The sequence below is a fragment of the Hyperolius riggenbachi genome, chromosome 10 (genome assembly GCF_040937935.1).
Source record: "Hyperolius riggenbachi isolate aHypRig1 chromosome 10, aHypRig1.pri, whole genome shotgun sequence".
NCBI classification, from domain to species: Eukaryota; Metazoa; Chordata; class Amphibia; order Anura; family Hyperoliidae; genus Hyperolius; species Hyperolius riggenbachi.
Window position 1 is genome coordinate 186,208,570 of NC_090655.1, and position 16,195 is coordinate 186,224,764.

Below are 16,195 nucleotides of genomic sequence, written 5' to 3' on the forward strand. Positions count from 1 at the left end.
AAAGGTATATTGGATGCAATTCTAATTGGCTGTGTATTGGGCTTACTGGATGATAAAAACGTGCGATACATACCTGGATGTGGCTGTATTAATGCTTTTTCTTATGTTTTATAAAACACCCTGTATTCACGACCTATGAACACAGAAAAAAAACACTGCCTCTGAAGAAGCGACCTGGTCATAGGTTGCAAAATGTGCGCTAGGCTATTGACCTTATGACTAACGTGTACTAAGGACTTATTTTATGCTATATCACTTGTGTGACTATTTGTTGGCATTACTATTAAAAGTTATGTTTAATGCATAAGATTACATGGCCGAGAAACCCTCAATTTGTATTTTGTTTGTTTCTGATCTTGTATTCAGAGGGGTTGCCTCCTTTTTTCCCCCAGATACGAATACCAATATTTAACATAAATGTACTATGTAAGGCTCCCTGCACACTGCAAATCCAATTTGCGATTCTGATTTTCCCTGGATGCTATCAAAAGAAAAACGCTGAAGAAATGCAGCATGCTGTACCAATCGGAAATCGGAATTGCATGTGAAAATCGATTAAAAATCACAAGTCGGAATCACATGTAGTGTGGAAGAGGCCTAACAGAGATCAACATTATGATTTGCTTTTCTTTGTAGGATTATTCACATACAATAGTTTGAAATATTCATACACGTTTTTTATTAACATTCTCCAATTTTAAGTGTTTGCGAAAAATGCAACTTAAATAAGGATTTCCAGCCTGGCTTATAAAGCAATATATAAATTGGTGTTGTGCCTTACAACAATAGTGGTCATTTGAGCGTTTGGTGGGCACAACTGCAAAATATTGCAAAGCAAATAATCCTGCACAAACCTGGAAGAAACATATTTGGTACTGCTTGGTGAGTTTTGTGCATAATTTGTAGTATGATGGTACAGAAGGAGAGAGACGAGAGTTACAGTCCTGAAATATTTTGGACACTGATATGTCACTTAGCACAAACACAAAATTCAAAACCAAACTTGTAAGTGAGGTTTACAATTCAAAAGTGGTCCGAACAGCCATTTAAAGTTGGCATTTATCCTCTCTGGACACAGAATGTGTTTGGATGTACAACAAACCTCTTCTCTTTTCAATTTCTTTCTTCCTTTGCCTTGTACTCTGCACAGCTGTCCAGGACATGACAGCTACGCCATTAGCAGACCCATTAAGAGGTGTTGAACATTTGCAAGGAAGTGATTTGCAAAAAAGACAATGTTGGCGGCTGTCTTACATTAATTATATGCTCTATTTTGCTAAAGAAAAAAGAACGGATCCCATTCCCTTGTGTACCTCGATGGAAATGTCACTGTTTCACCTAGGACTAGTAGATTTTCAGGATAGTTTTGACCCCCTTCCACCCCCATTTCTTGGTCATCGTTCATGCAAAACTGCATTGCTAATGTAGAGTTGTACATAAAGAATTATATTTTTAGGCAAATTTTCGGTAGTTTTTAAGAGCAGGATTTCCAAATGGCCTATATGGGTAAAGAGAGGGTAAGTATGCACTGTGTTTAAACAAGATGTAATAGCAGAAACAGGAAAAAAAAACAAAAACAAATGAATGCCACTGTATTATCAGTTTGCATATATTCAACAGAACATTACATATTGGAGGAATAGATGTGTCAAAAGAGTACATGTAAGCTGCAGTCTGTACCAGCCCATAAACTCCACCATCTACCCAATCTGACCAAACAAAGATGATTTGGGGACCTACAGCAGAAACAGCATTATCACTGATGATCACAGAGGTGTGTGTGTGTGTGTGTGTGTGTGTGTGTGTGTGTGTGTGTGTGTGCGTGCGTGCGTGCGTGCGTGCGTGCGTGCGTGTGTGTTAGTTATAAAGTGGGAATTTATAAACAGAAATCTTTGGGTGCAAAAGGAGTTATTTGTTTAGAGCAATACTTGAGGTATCTGTCACATGCCCCCTAGTGGCCGGACCCCTCAATGCCTTTCAATCTATTTCAACCCACAGACTGTTCAAACTCGTAGATGCAATCGATGCACTGAAACCACTGGAATTGGACAGCAGACAGGCTATAAGGGAGCGTGCGAGTGACAGAAACACTACACAATATTTTAGGTCATTGTCCCAAGGAAGATTGAAAAACATCCGGCACTGCATATGAAAAATTGCGCATTTATTGTGGACTTGTGCTCAAAAATGTGAGTTCAAATGCAAACAGCAGAAATTTCAACATGAAGAACAATACAGTCCTACCATAGGTGCTTGGATGGCAGTGGGTGCTGGGTGTGATACGGGCAGCCTGACGGCCATTTCGCACGGCGGTGCTTCTTCTTGAGGCTCAACCACGCGGGCACACAGCATCAGCCAGGTTTTTATTTCCTGGATGTAATCAGCGAAGGGCGGGCCTACGTCCGCCTGTCACGTCATCGCCTACTGGTGCTCAGCTGGGCCAATACCTCGCGCGACCAATACAGGAAGCGCGAGTAGGAGGTCGCATAGGAATGACGCATTACGCATCATCAGTATCCGGGCAGAATAGCCGTCCTGCGAGAACACGCCTTACTAGTCTAAGCCGACTGACGTCGGCGTGACGTATACTGTAAACAAAGGCTGGTGTATTCCCCAGCCAATCCGCGTGTCTCTAGATGCGATATGCGTCTTCCACGGCTTGCTTAAGAAAGGTAAAAAAAGGGGGAAAGGGGGTGAGATCCAAATAGTGAAATCAGTGAGAAAAGAGGAGGAAATAGGAAAATAGAAATGAGGGTAAAAGATGCAAGATAAAGAAGCAAGTCTTGCAACGTAGACTGGGCGGTGTGTCAGCTTCGGTACCGCTCTAAACCAGAGCGATACGTCTGCCGGCACACATACGATCGAGGAGAGTGAGGAGAAAACCCACATGGTTGGTCCAAGCCCCTGATATATATCATGATATAAATAACAAGCATAAAATTCAATATCAAAAATATCAGGAATGATCAAAGTACCAGTATTGCACGACAGTAAAGAATATCTATAAACTAGCAGCATAGTCTAAAACCTTCACGAATCCATTACCAATCTCCCCCAGTCTGGTCAGGAGTCTAGGAAGCATGCAAGATCATTATGATCATTAAATCCCAGGGGACCCATAGCTTCACTATTAATTATGATCAGGGATTCCCTTCGAAGAAGGAGACGTGCCCGATCCCCTCCCCTCGAGGGGATATTAACCTGAGTGAGTCCACAAAATTGCAGGACTGCTGGATTACTGGCATGTACCTCACGCACATGTTCAATTAGCCTTGGGGCCCCCTTCCCATTCTCAATGGAGCGCCAATGCTCCTGAATTCTTTCTTTCATGGGACGAGTGGTCTTACCTACATAGAAACGGCCGCAGGGGCACCACAGGGCATAGACCACAAACGGTGTGTTGCAAGTAATAAGCTCCCGCACTGTCCAATCAAATGCACCAAGATGGTACACTGTACCTGTCCTCATAAACTGACAGTGAGAGCAGTGTCTGCACCTGTGGTTCCCCCTCGGCCGTCCCCTCTGCAGCCAATTTTCCACTCTTTCAGACCTAAATTCACTCTTCGTGACCTCATCCCCAATAGTAGGGGCACGTCTAAAGGCGATCAACGGGGATGCGGGCAGGATCTCCCTCAAGGCAGGGTCCCTGATAAGCAAAGACCAGTTTTTCTCAATGACCCTCCTCACCTGATGTGCCATATGTGTATACTCAAAAGTGAGGGGGATTAGACCCTCTGATTTGGAGTTCTTAGGACTCCATAGAAGATCCTGTCTCGTCTTCCCCTTAGCTCTATTAAAGGCTTTATTCACATCTTTTTCTGCGTAGCCTCTACTGAGAAGTCTCTTTTTCAGCTCCATGCCCTGCAGCAAAAAGTCCTTATCACAGGCATTGTTTCTTCTAAGCCGGAGGAATTGCCCGTAGGGCATGGAGCCTACTACATGAGAGGGATGGAAGCTATCACGGCGTAGGAGGGCATTGGTGGCAGTAGACTTGCGGTGACCCCTGGTTATTAACCGATCACCGCATGTCTCCAACTCTAGATCAAGGAAAGCTAATTTAGCGGGACCTATCTCATATGTAAAGGCCATATTGACCTGATTAACATTAAGGTAGTTGACAAAATCAACAAAGTCCCGCTCAGTGCCAGACCAGAACACCAGGACGTCGTCCACATATCTGGACCACCTCCTGATGTAGGACTTGAAAGGGTTTGAATCATTGTGTATATAGTCCTCTTCCCAGGCGGCTAGGAAGAGATTGGCGTAAACACAAGCCACCGGCGTGCCCATGGCAGTACCAGACACCTGTCTGTACCACTGTCTGTCGAACCTGAATGCATTATGTGACAATATGAAGGATAAACATTCACAAATGAAGTCTATCCGTTCAACGTCATTCCATTCGCGACTCAAGAACCGTCGGACCGCTTCCACACCCAATTGGTGTGGAATGCGGCTATAAAGACTTTCTACATCTATTGATGCCAGAATATCCCCCGGAACCCAGGTGTAACCCTCCACACCCCTCAACACTTCCAAAGTGTCGAGCATGTGGGAGGGCACCTGCTCCAAGAGTGGTCTCAGGAGGTGGTCCAGATAGCGGGATAGTCTCTCAGTTACAGAACCTACACCCGAAACTATAGGACGTCCTGGTGGTCTGGTCAGGGACTTGTGTATTTTCGGGAGATAATACCAGACGGGTTTACGGGGAAACTCTGGGAGTAACCCACTTGCCAATGATTGTGTTAAGTGACCCCCTTCTGCTCCTCGACGGAGTAAGGACCTCAGTGCTCCTTGGAACCTAAAAGTAGGATCAAAGCTCATAGGTTCATAGGTTCTCCTATCTCCTCTTTATTGCTTCCTCTTTATACTGATCTACTGAGAGGACCACAATTGATCCCCCTTTGTCTGACTTCTTCACCACTAAATCAGACCTATTCTTGATCCACTTTAAGGCTCTTTTCTCAGGATCTGCAATATTTGTGGTTACTGTGGGATACTTCAATGCCTTCATTTCCTTCTCAACTATTGTCTGAAACAAATCAAGGCTCGAACCTGCCTGAACTGGGAACGGTTTTAGTGATTTACACGCCCTGTATGGAAGTGGATGATGGCAAGTCGGACCAAGGGTGTGGGATAGGGGAAAAGGTGTAGGATGGGGCTGGGAACCTGGGAGGGGAAGGGAAGGGGAGGACAAGGATAATGAAGGAATGGATAGGGAGGAAGGAAGGGAGGTCTCGACTTCCATCTCTCGACTCATAGATGCATCTTCTAGGGTGACCGTATTCTCCAGTTCCTGTAGTATGGAAAGAATCTCCCTATCTTCCTCAGACCACGTTAAATGAGGACTGAACCCTAAAGGACCAATCCGACTGGAGTCAGTGTTACTTTCTTTCGAGCGGTCTGAGGTTCCTTTCTTATGGAACATCTGTTTAATGTTCAAATGCCTGATGTTCTTGTATTAGTCCACCTTGAACCGACTATAATCAAATTCCTGTACCAATGAAAAGTTCAAGCCCTTCTGTAATACTGATATACAGTCCTCCGGTAAGGCTACCCCGGACAAGTTGATGACTTCCAATGGGAGGAGGCCCATCTCCTCTATTTCCTGGGGGTGCGGGGATGACGCTGATCCTTCCAATAGACCCTTTTCCTTTTTGGCTTCCTTTTTGGATCGACCCCTGCCCCTCCTGATCCGCCTTCTAAAGGGGCGTCTGCCGGAGTATTGGGGTCCTTATTAGGGGTTGATGGAGTAGCCGGGGTCTTAGGAACTGACACCTCCTCCCCACTGGAGTCGGAATCCGTCGTCCAGTAGCCTAACTTGGGTTTCCTAGGTGGATTCTGGCCTCTGGGAAACGCCCCCCTTCTAAAGGCTGACTGCCAGGAAAAGTACTTGCCCAATGCAAAATCCTCCTTATCTCGCAGGAACTTCCGTAGCTTCCTTTCCTTAATGCTATTTTGAATGAGTAAGATCTTCTTATCAATCTTTTTCAAGGTGGATTTAAATCGTTCTGGGCTGGTCAATGAGCCAAACTGGTCCTTAATCTTGCCGATCTCCTTGAGTACCCTGGTGTGTTCCAGTTCAGTTCTTTCCAACACTATGTCCTGCAACACTGCAGCATGCAATAGATGTGCCTGGCGCCACCTTTCTACGAAGGCTGGATCATCCTGATATTCAGAGGGCTCCTCATACTTTCTGAAGCCCCTGGCTGAGATCTTGTCTTCTTTATACTGTCTGAGGGTCTTGGCAGTCCAAAAGAGTTTTACCTCCCTCTCGCTCAATCTCTCCAGTCTTGTTTCCAAAACCCTAGCACCCACTGCTTTATTCGTTTTTGATGAGATGGAGGTATTCCTGAAAAAATTGATTAGATCAGTTCTTCCTGAGGCGACCGTGTCGTCCTCATCAGGTTCCTCCACTCTAGTCACTGTCCCATCAATCTCGATTGCTTCATCGTCTGCACAAGCAGTAGACATACTCCTAAGCGTGCTCAAACCCAAATCAAAGTTTCAATGTAAACCACGTAGGAAAAGAAAAAAAGAAACAGTCGGCACTGCTTGAGGAAATTGCACTGGATATATTGGGATTGACTATGTCAGTAAGCACCTATGTATCAAGTGCGTGCTCAGGCGTAACGCCCATGACGTAACTTTACAGCATATCATTGTCCCAAGGAAGATTGAAAAACATCCGGCACTGCATATGAAAAATTGCGCATTTATTGTGGACTTGTGCTCAAAAATGTGAGTTCAAATGCAAACAGCAGAAATTTCAACATGAAGAACAATACAGTCCTACCATAGGTGCTTGGATGGCAGTGGGTGCTGGGTGTGATACGGGCAGCCTGACGGCCGTTTCGCACGGCGGTGCTTCTTCTTGAGGCTCAACCACGCCGGCACACAGCATCAGCCAGGTTTTTATTTCCTGGATGTAATCGGCGAAGGGCGGGCCTACGTCCGCCTGTCACGTCATCGCCTACTGGTGCTCAGCTGGGCCAATACCTCGCGCGACCAATACAGGAAGCGCGAGTAGGAGGTCGCATAGGAATGACGCATACCGCATTATCAGTATCCGGGCAGGATAGCCGTCCTGCGAGAACACGCCTTACTAGTCTAAGCCGACTGACGTCGGCGTGACGTATACTGTAAACAAAGGCTGGTGTATTCCCCAGCCAATCCGCGTGTCTCTAGATGCGATATGCGTCTTCCACGGCTCGCTTAAGAAAGGTGAAAAAAAGGGGAATATTTTAGGTACAAGGCTGCCACCATCCCTTTTATCCGGGAAAAGGGAAACCAGCACTGACTAGTCTAAACCTGCGAGTAAAAATTGTTAAACACTCTGCTCTGGTTAAACAATACAATACTTCAGGATAGCAAATATTCAGAAAGGTTAGCAGTGGCTGAAAGCAGTTTTGCAGCTGAGAAAATGACTTTAAAGTATTTTATTATAGATGCAATATAATTAATTAATTAAAGAGAAACTGTAACCAGGAATTGAACTTCATCCCAAGTAGTAGCTGATACCCCTTTACACATGAGAAATCTATTCCTTTTCTCAAACAGATCATCAGGGGCTCTGTATGGCTGATTTTGTGGTGAAACCCCTCCTCACAGCACTGAGGTACTGACATCACACTGTGGAAGCTTTGTTGCATTGTGGGAAATAACAGCTGTTTACAACTGCCAAAAAGCAAGCATCAGCTACTTCCACTGACATCACCTGCCAGTAGTAAAAATGTCACCATGTGATAAATTTCATAATGTAAATCAGGGAGAGGAAAGATTTTACAATGGGCAAACACTGACTAAATCATTTATACATAATTATTGTAAAAATTAAGCACTTTTTTATTACATTATTTTCACTAGAGTTCCTCTTTAATATATACAGAAAATGATTAAAAGTAACAATTATAGAGAAAGAATAGCCCAAATGAAATAAAAGGAAAAACGAAAGAAAATGAATATTTAGTTTTGAAAGAAATATGTCCTTTGTGAAAAATCTAAGCAAACTGGAGGGATCTTTTGTTTCAAAAGTTCAGTCAAAATGGTGGCCAGCCAAGGGAGGACTGCCCGCTGAAATTACTGTGGTTCTTTTATCCAAACTTGCTCTGAGGGCGGAGCTTAGAGCCAGCCCCCTGGGCTGTGGGGGTATTTTTGGCGGGAAGCTTAAGTCCAATAGATACATTTTCATATTTCAGCCCACGTTCATTGCACACAAATCTTCATAGCAAATCCGCAATCCCGAAAAATATAGCTCTCATTAATATCAGACATGAATATTGTAGAACATTATATTACTGAGAAGTTTAATAACGCAGCTCTTTAAAAAGGGTACCAAAACGTCCAGCGAGACACTATGAATCAAATGGCATAACTTCCATAACTATAATAAGTACGGTATCTCTTAAATAGGCAAAAATCATGCAATGCATTTATTCTCAATCTGCTACAATGGTTCCAGCCAGTCTACAATCATGCTGAGAGGAAAGCTTGCTTTTGCCATGTATCACTAAATGTTCCCTTTTCAGGTTTGCAATTCACACCTAATTGTGAGTGCTCTGCTAAAAGGGAGCTTCTAGTGTTCCCTGTAATTAAAGTGAACCTAAAGGCAAAAAAAAAAAAAAAAAATGAGATGAACTCACCTGGGGCTTCCCTCAGCCCCCTGCAGACGATCTGTGCCCTCGCAGCTCCGGTCTGATGCTTCTGGACACGCCAGCGACGACTTCCGGTTTCGCCGTCACCGGCCGACAGGCATGGGAACGCGAGTGATTGTTCGCGTTCCCAGCCTGTATATCGCCCCCTATGCTGCTATTGTGGCCTCCTGGCCGCAATAGCAGCATAGGGGGCGATATACAGGCTGGGAACGCAAACAATCACTCGCTTTCCCATGCCTGTCGGCCGGTGACTGCCAAACCGGAAGTGTTCACCGGCGGGCGCAGAGGCATCGGAGCGGAGCTGCGAGGGCACCGATCGGCTGCAGGGGGCTGAGGGAAGCCCCAGGTGAGTTCATCTCATTTTTATTTTTTTTTTACTTTAGGTTATCTTTAAAGACAAACCGCTTCATCCCCATAAGAACAGTTATATTCAGCTAAATACACATACCCCAAGGAATGCCTGTGCGGTCCCTAGGTGGGCAATTTAAACTGGAAACGTATAACACAATCAGAAAACCGATTAATTGCGTTTTTCATGAATCAATTGCGTTTCTTCACGAATCATTTGTGACAGTATCTATAACTGCAAGATAAGAGAGCAGCAAAAGCATTTGAGAAAGTTTTAAAGGGTTGCTTCACTTTTAATTATAATTGATGTAACATATATCAATTGCATACAAAACTTTTTCTGGTTTAATATTATCAAAATTGCTTTTCCATTTCATTGTGCAGGTGCTATTTGCCATGCTCTCCAGCAATCATCAATTCCTTTTCAGCATTTATGTCCCAATCTTCGCCACACTTTCACCTATAGACAAGCCCCCACAAGAGGATTATATTAGATTACCATGAGACTAGACCATCAAACTCCTGCTACCTATTGATTCAATGGCATCCAAATTCTATCAAAACACCCCTGTCTATATCTAAAAAGGTATGCATTTCACCAATTTGAGGATGACTTTGTGTGCCTTTCATTAACAAACTACAGCACTCCTTACAAATAGCAAGATAAGTTTTTACATGTTGCAATGTGTACATATCTCTTGATTAGTGTTATTGCTTAGTTTGAAAAGATTTGCAGGGAAATTGGTTACCAAATGTATAAGACAATGTACATTGTTCTGGGCGAATTCTAATTTAGAGAGACAGTGGCGTAGCTAAGGAGCTGTGGGCCCCGATGCAAGTTTTACAATGGGGCCCCCCCAAGCACTCTATACACAACAATTGATACGGCGCACCAAAACCTGCCAATGGCAACTACAGTGTCAGAGGTGCAAGAAAGGGATGGGGAACAGCTTGTTAATGATTATTACTATTCAAAGTATGTATAGAAGTGATTATTATGAGCACAGGACCAATAGAGAGCTAATACTGCAGTAAAGGGAGGGCCCATTGGGGCCCCTCTGGCCCAAGGGCCCCGGTGCGGTCGCAACCTCTGCACCCCCTATTGCTACGCCCCTGTAGAGAGAACTCTGTACCATCTCATTAGAACTTAACACTCAGTTAATGGCATATTATTATTATTATTTTTTTATTTATATAGCGCACATATTCCGCAGCGCTTTACAAAGCACAATAAGACGACAATGGGAACATAGATACAACTAACAAATGTACAGCAGAGTTCCAAGCAGCACAAATATTGTTACAAAAACAGTAAACATTAGGAGGATGACCCTGCCCTTGCGAGCTTACAGTATTGGGGGTGATTGCACGTGGATCAGTTCATTTGGGCACAGGGATCGGCAGGCATCGGCCCCGTTCACACTTGCGGTTCTCTGCCAAACGGACCGGATGACCTGACCGGATCCGGACCGGATTCGGATCGGAACCGTACGGTTCTGATCCGGATCCGATCCGGATCCGGTCAGGTTGCATCAGGTGTTCATCAGGATGCGATCCGGATCCGTTTGGCAAAAGATAGTAGAAATAAAATAAAAATGTTGGGGTCTGGGAGGTCAGCAGAAGGTGGACCTGTGGAATCAGGCCCTCCGCTGTTTAGCACTCACCTCCACCTCCGACATACTGCCAACATCTCCAGCACGTTTAAAGTCACTGCTGATCCACTCCAAAATGCTTGCCCATGTGTCCCCATCCAAAATCGCCGCTACAATACGCATAGGAAGTGGGGTAGAACATCCGGATTTTATAGCCAGTGTGTTGTGCGCTCTCCGGTTCTCATTGGTTTGTATTGGCCGGATGGTGCAGTCCGGCTCCGCTCCGGATACGTCTGCCGGAGGAGCCGGACCAAAAAATAGCGCATGTTGGGTCTTACGCCGGAGTCCGGATCCGGTCCGGACGAAACGGACGCATGTGAATGGACGCATAGACTTTCATTGCTATGCCGTGCGTCCGTTCCGTCCGTTCCGCATGCGGTCCGGCTCCGGCACGGCGATTCCGGACGGCGACCGCTAATGTGAACCGGGCCTAATACTTCAGTATTCTGGCGCCCAGCAGTGAGTTGGGCACCCAGTGCAAATACTGGCAGCCAATCGGCTGCAGTATTGTCCAACTGGTTACTATGTTATATTAGTGTATCACCTATTTTTAGATGATCGGCTAGTGGTTAGGATAGCAGAGCGGCTAGTGGTTGCGTTTTTTGGGTGGTTAGTGTTGAGTAGTAGGAGCTTAGGCTAGAGTACCAGGAAGGAGGAGTAGTGTTAGACATTAGGAGAGGCAGTTAGTGTTAAGCATTAGTAGGGAGGGTTACTGTGAGAATAAGGCACCCAAATCAGATGATGGTGCAACTATATGTATTCGCTGCACATGCCCAGACTTCTTGGAAAGGTGAGGCAATCATAATTACTCTTGGTCATAACAGACTTTGGATAAAAATATTATTTTTTTCTCCAGACATCTTTTTACATTTTTTTTAAATTCGTATCAGAATCATACTTTTGGACAAATTAGTTTGTACTTACAAGAGATTTGAATTGGCAGTTGCTTAGCATACATAGACAATATGATACAGGGACAGACAGTATAGATAATTACGAATCAAGGACTGTATAGGAGTTCAAATAATTGAAAAACCGAATGAAGCATTTATTTTCCAGTTCCAGTTCTGTGAAGTAATGCTTTCAAGTCCCAGTAGCTTCAGAATTAGCAGAGCTCTGCATTACGCAGGGCTACCGCCTCTGGGAAGAAACTGCTCCTGTGCCTGGAAGTTTTTGTTAAAACTGACTAGTATTTCACACCGAAGGCAGAAGTTGGATGATGGAGTGGTCAGTGTGAGAGTGGCCAGAGGCAATCTTGGTTGCCGTCTTTCTCCACCTGCTATTGTAAAGGTCCTGTAGGGAAGGTAAACTGCAGCCAGTGATTCCTTCTGCATAGTATCATGCTCTGCAATCACCTCCTGTATGGAGCATGAGCCAAACTAAACAGTTATTAATGAAGTGACATTGAATTCAGTGATTGCAGTGAAAAACTGCATAATTGCTTTTTGTGGTAGGCCAAACTTTTTTAGCTGGCTTTCTTGATGTTGCTTCCACACATGCATATTCATATTTTCTTTTAAGTCTGTGATGCCAAGTTTCTCATATATCCTCACTTGTACAGTACTCTTGTTTTCAATTCAACAAAGGTTAACAGTAGTAGCTGGCTCCTTGTGCTGCCCCCCTCCCTCCTGTGTAAGTAGGCATTGCCTGGCCATCCTCTGCCGCTACAACTTTTAGCCATATACCCTGAACATTATAGTCAGATCTGACAAGATTATCTCCATGCTCGTTTCTGGTGGGATTAAGACACTACTGCAGCCAAACAGACCAGCAGGGCTGGCAGGCAACTGGTATTGTTTAAAAAGAAATAAATATTGCAGTATCCAGATCCTTCTCGTTACAGTTGTCCTTTAACTGTATAGAGAGGGAGAGAAATTACAAAATCCCTTCTTTAGAATTTGCAGAGGGCAAAATTCCCCACAACACAAATACAATAAATTCTTCAGCTCTTGCCAGCTAGGTTAGATTCCAAGACGCATATGGAAAAAAAATTGGATTAAGGTATGTAGGAAATGTCATATGTGATATCCTGTGATGGATATATAGATAGATAGATATATAGATAGATAGATAGACACACATATATACATATCTTGTATAGATATGTATAGATAGGATTGTGCAGATATTTCCCGTTTCCTCCTTGACCCTGCTGTTGGCATGCATGGACCATAAGCAGCTCTGTGCCATGTGCAGGTGTGGGTGCACTCATGCAGGTGTAGTATGGTTATGTTCATGCACGAAGGGGAGCGCATCCTGCCCAGCGGCAGTGGGGTCAAGGAAGGTAAAGAAAGCCACTGGAGCATTCCAGAGGCTTCCTTTTTCTTAAGTAACTATCTAACTTCTTTCCTAATGCCAGCTCCAGGTTTTCTTTAAAGGACTTCCTAGGCAACAAACAATCTATCTTTACTCACCTGGGGCTTCTTCCAGCCTCCAGCAGCCGTCTCAGTCCTTCGCCACAGCCCCGATCCTCCTCGGTGTCCCCGCTGGCCACCCATAATGATTGCTACCCGCCAGCAGTGTTGGCTCTTCTGCGCCTGTGCCTGGTGCTTGCGCGTCCACGTCATCTGGTGCGTACTGCGCCTGAGCACAACTACTGGCTGAAAGAAGCCCCAGGTGCATAAACAGATTTTCATCCTCCCTCGCCTCAGAAGTCCTTTAGGCACTTCTGAGGTTACATGTGTTAAAATGCTGTGAGTGTGAAGGCACAACCATGCTGCTTTTGGGGTATTATCTGAGCTGTGATAATGCTTTCTTGGCTCAGGGCCCTAAGAGCAGAAATGTTTATTGATAAAGTGTAAACAAAGCAGGAGTGGAGGATGCTTCATTTTCTTCTCTTCTTTTACATGGTTTTTGTCAAGCTAAATGATGTTGCTAAATTACTCATTACTTACTAGTGCCGAAAAAAGTTGAAAATAAAATGCAAACAAGGCCAGTGTTTTCTTCTTCCTAAACATGTTAGGCAGAAGAATTGTGCATTTTTCAAATGGACAGCATCATTTTAAATGCTTGCTGCACATAAGAAAAGGGATGTGTGCTCAGACCAGTCAACTCCTGACCTAATTACTGGCTGCCCCAAGTCTGCTGACTAATTAAAATGGCAAAGCGTTTGCATAATGCATTCGCCTACCAGAATTTGCAGGATAAACCTGCCTTTCCTGCAGGAGTTGGCCCACGCAATGTACATTGCATCTCAACAGGGGTGCCACGTGTAGACCTCCTTGTACCCCAAGGAAAGTAAGGGCAGCGCAGACACCCCCATTACCTGGGAGCGCCGCAACTGCCCCCCCCCCTGGAGGGGGGAGCGACATTACATGGCCGGTTCACCCCCCGACATGGCCTGTGTCCGGGGGAGACCACCCATGCAGCCCCCCCAAAGGATAGATTCCCTACCTTGCATATTTACTTACCTGTGGTGCAAATTGCATGTCCTGGGAGCGAACACACCGATAGTGGGGTGAAGAGGGGGGCAGAGTGCAGGCAAGCCCCCCAGACGCTGCCACCGCTGGGCGAGCCCATCCGCACCCCGCCCCCCCAAACCGCCACCACAACACCCCCAAGAAGAAAGAAACACAACTATTGCTGCACATAAGAAAAGGGATGTGTGCTCAGATCAGTCAACTCCTGGCTTAATTACTGGCTGCCCCAAGTCTGCTGACTAATTAAAATGGCAAAGTGTTTGCATAATGCATCCGCCTACCAGAATTTGCAGGATCTAAACTATCAACCTGCCTTTCCTGCAGGAGTTGGCCCACGCAATGTACATTGCATCTCAACGGGATGCCACGTGTCATTTTAAATGCCTAGTTAACCCTAAATTATGGTTAACTGTATGAAAACCATAAATAGCACAGCAAATGCAGCACAATGCAACTTGCTCTATGTTGTGTGCCATTTCATTAATTTCAGGTTAGGAGAATGTGTCTGCTGCATGTCCCAGGACAGATGACTGGGCTGTAAGTGGCTTACCTAGAAATAGGTTTGCATTAATATAGTCATTTGAATTAACATCTACTGGTATTACTGGGCTGTACCAATGCGGTTGTTCATCACATACAGGTGCAGCGACCTCGCTGAAGCAGCTTGATTTGGAAGGTTTTCTAAACTGTCAAAATGATTGATCCTTTGGAGCAGTTGGCCAGCAGAGTCTTTGAGGACCCATAAACATCTGTTATTTCATGACTTATTTCATCATTATTACCAGTTATGACAGAGAACTCTGTGATTTGTTAGACCTTCAAAATAAAAAAGTACTATATTTTAAATGCATTTTTTATACTTTGGAACTGATAACATTTGTAGTTTTATACTTATGCATAGTGCAAAATCTGTGTTGCAATAGATTACAATTATTAGGTCTATCTAATTTGATTATTTGTATTATTGTTATATTGCTACAGTATATAGCATATTGCTGTTATATTGCTTGTTTTCTTTGTTACTGCTGCCCTGCATCACCTCCTCCTACCACATCTCATCCCCATGGGCCTTTAAAGTCAATGGAACTTGTTACAGTTCCTGTGATGTGATGCGCCAGATGTGGTCCAGCTGACACATTAGCTGCATTGCGTTGTTGCGCACTGTGCACGTGACTGAGGGACGAGGCATTTTTTGGAGGGGGGTTGCCTCCAGTTTCCCTGTTGGTGCAGTCTGCTGTATGTAAAAAAGAGTGTAACAATGCGATGCATTGCGTTAGCCATTTTGCACTGCGCCAATAGCACCACACCAAGTGTAAAAGGACCCTAACAGTTTACCCATGTTTTTCCAGTGTGGTGATATTTGTTTCCACTGCTGATATTATTCTTGTTTTTTCCATCATGAAGATGGCCATGTTGTGTTTTATATTTGTTTTCCAGTTTGTGGCCAAGTCTTGGTATTCTTGTACAGTGGGGTCGGGGTTGTCATTTATACCTGGACAAAGGGGTCTAGTATGATACCAGAATACTGTAGTGAAAGAATTTGGCAGTGACTGTTTGTGAAGTTATGTAGCTTGAGCAGGTTGAATATTGTGCATGTTTAATATGCTGAAGGGCTACATTGGTTGATTGGCTCCATATATATCGAGGTGTAGCCACTTTCTCACTGGATTGAAGGAGTGCTTTCCATTCTTCTGCATTGCAAGCAAGCAGGTATGTAGCAGTAGCCATAGCAGCTTTGGGCCTTAACCACACCGCTTCCCAAATGAGTTCCTACTACCACTCGATCGACTATACATGAAGTATCCATTTATCCATAGCATGAAACCAGTAAAATAAGTTAGTGGAAATCTTTTTTTTTTTTGTAATGATTGTCATGCATTCTGGCAGTGGAAAGCTTGGGACATTATTTTTATTTTTTAAACATGTTCTGTAATTAATATTAATGTCTAGACTATTTGTGGTTTATCAGATGCTGGGAAAGAGAAAGAATCTGTCAGATCTCAGTGCAGAACAAAATCATTTAATTATATTTTTAAACCATTTTATTAAACCTGCGCTTTAGTGCATATATTTATCCTAGACAAATTGCCCTTTCTGCTATATTTAGTGGCTCTCAGCTGTT

The 16,195-nt window shown here is 44.3% G+C and overlaps 1 protein-coding gene and 1 long non-coding RNA gene across 2 annotated transcripts in view; one reads left to right on the plus strand and one right to left on the minus strand.

The window, feature by feature from the left end:
- Window positions 1–16,195, plus strand: part of LRMDA (leucine rich melanocyte differentiation associated) — a 1,235,169-nt gene that overhangs the window by 157,469 nt on the left and 1,061,505 nt on the right. The window lies entirely within an intron of this gene.
- LOC137536098 (uncharacterized) overlaps window positions 1–16,195 on the minus strand; it is an 83,293-nt gene that overhangs the window by 12,091 nt on the left and 55,007 nt on the right. Inside the window, exon 2 of the long non-coding RNA XR_011024518.1 lies at window positions 74–133. This is a non-coding gene — a long non-coding RNA (uncharacterized lncRNA). The remainder of the gene's footprint in view (window positions 1–73; window positions 134–16,195) is intronic.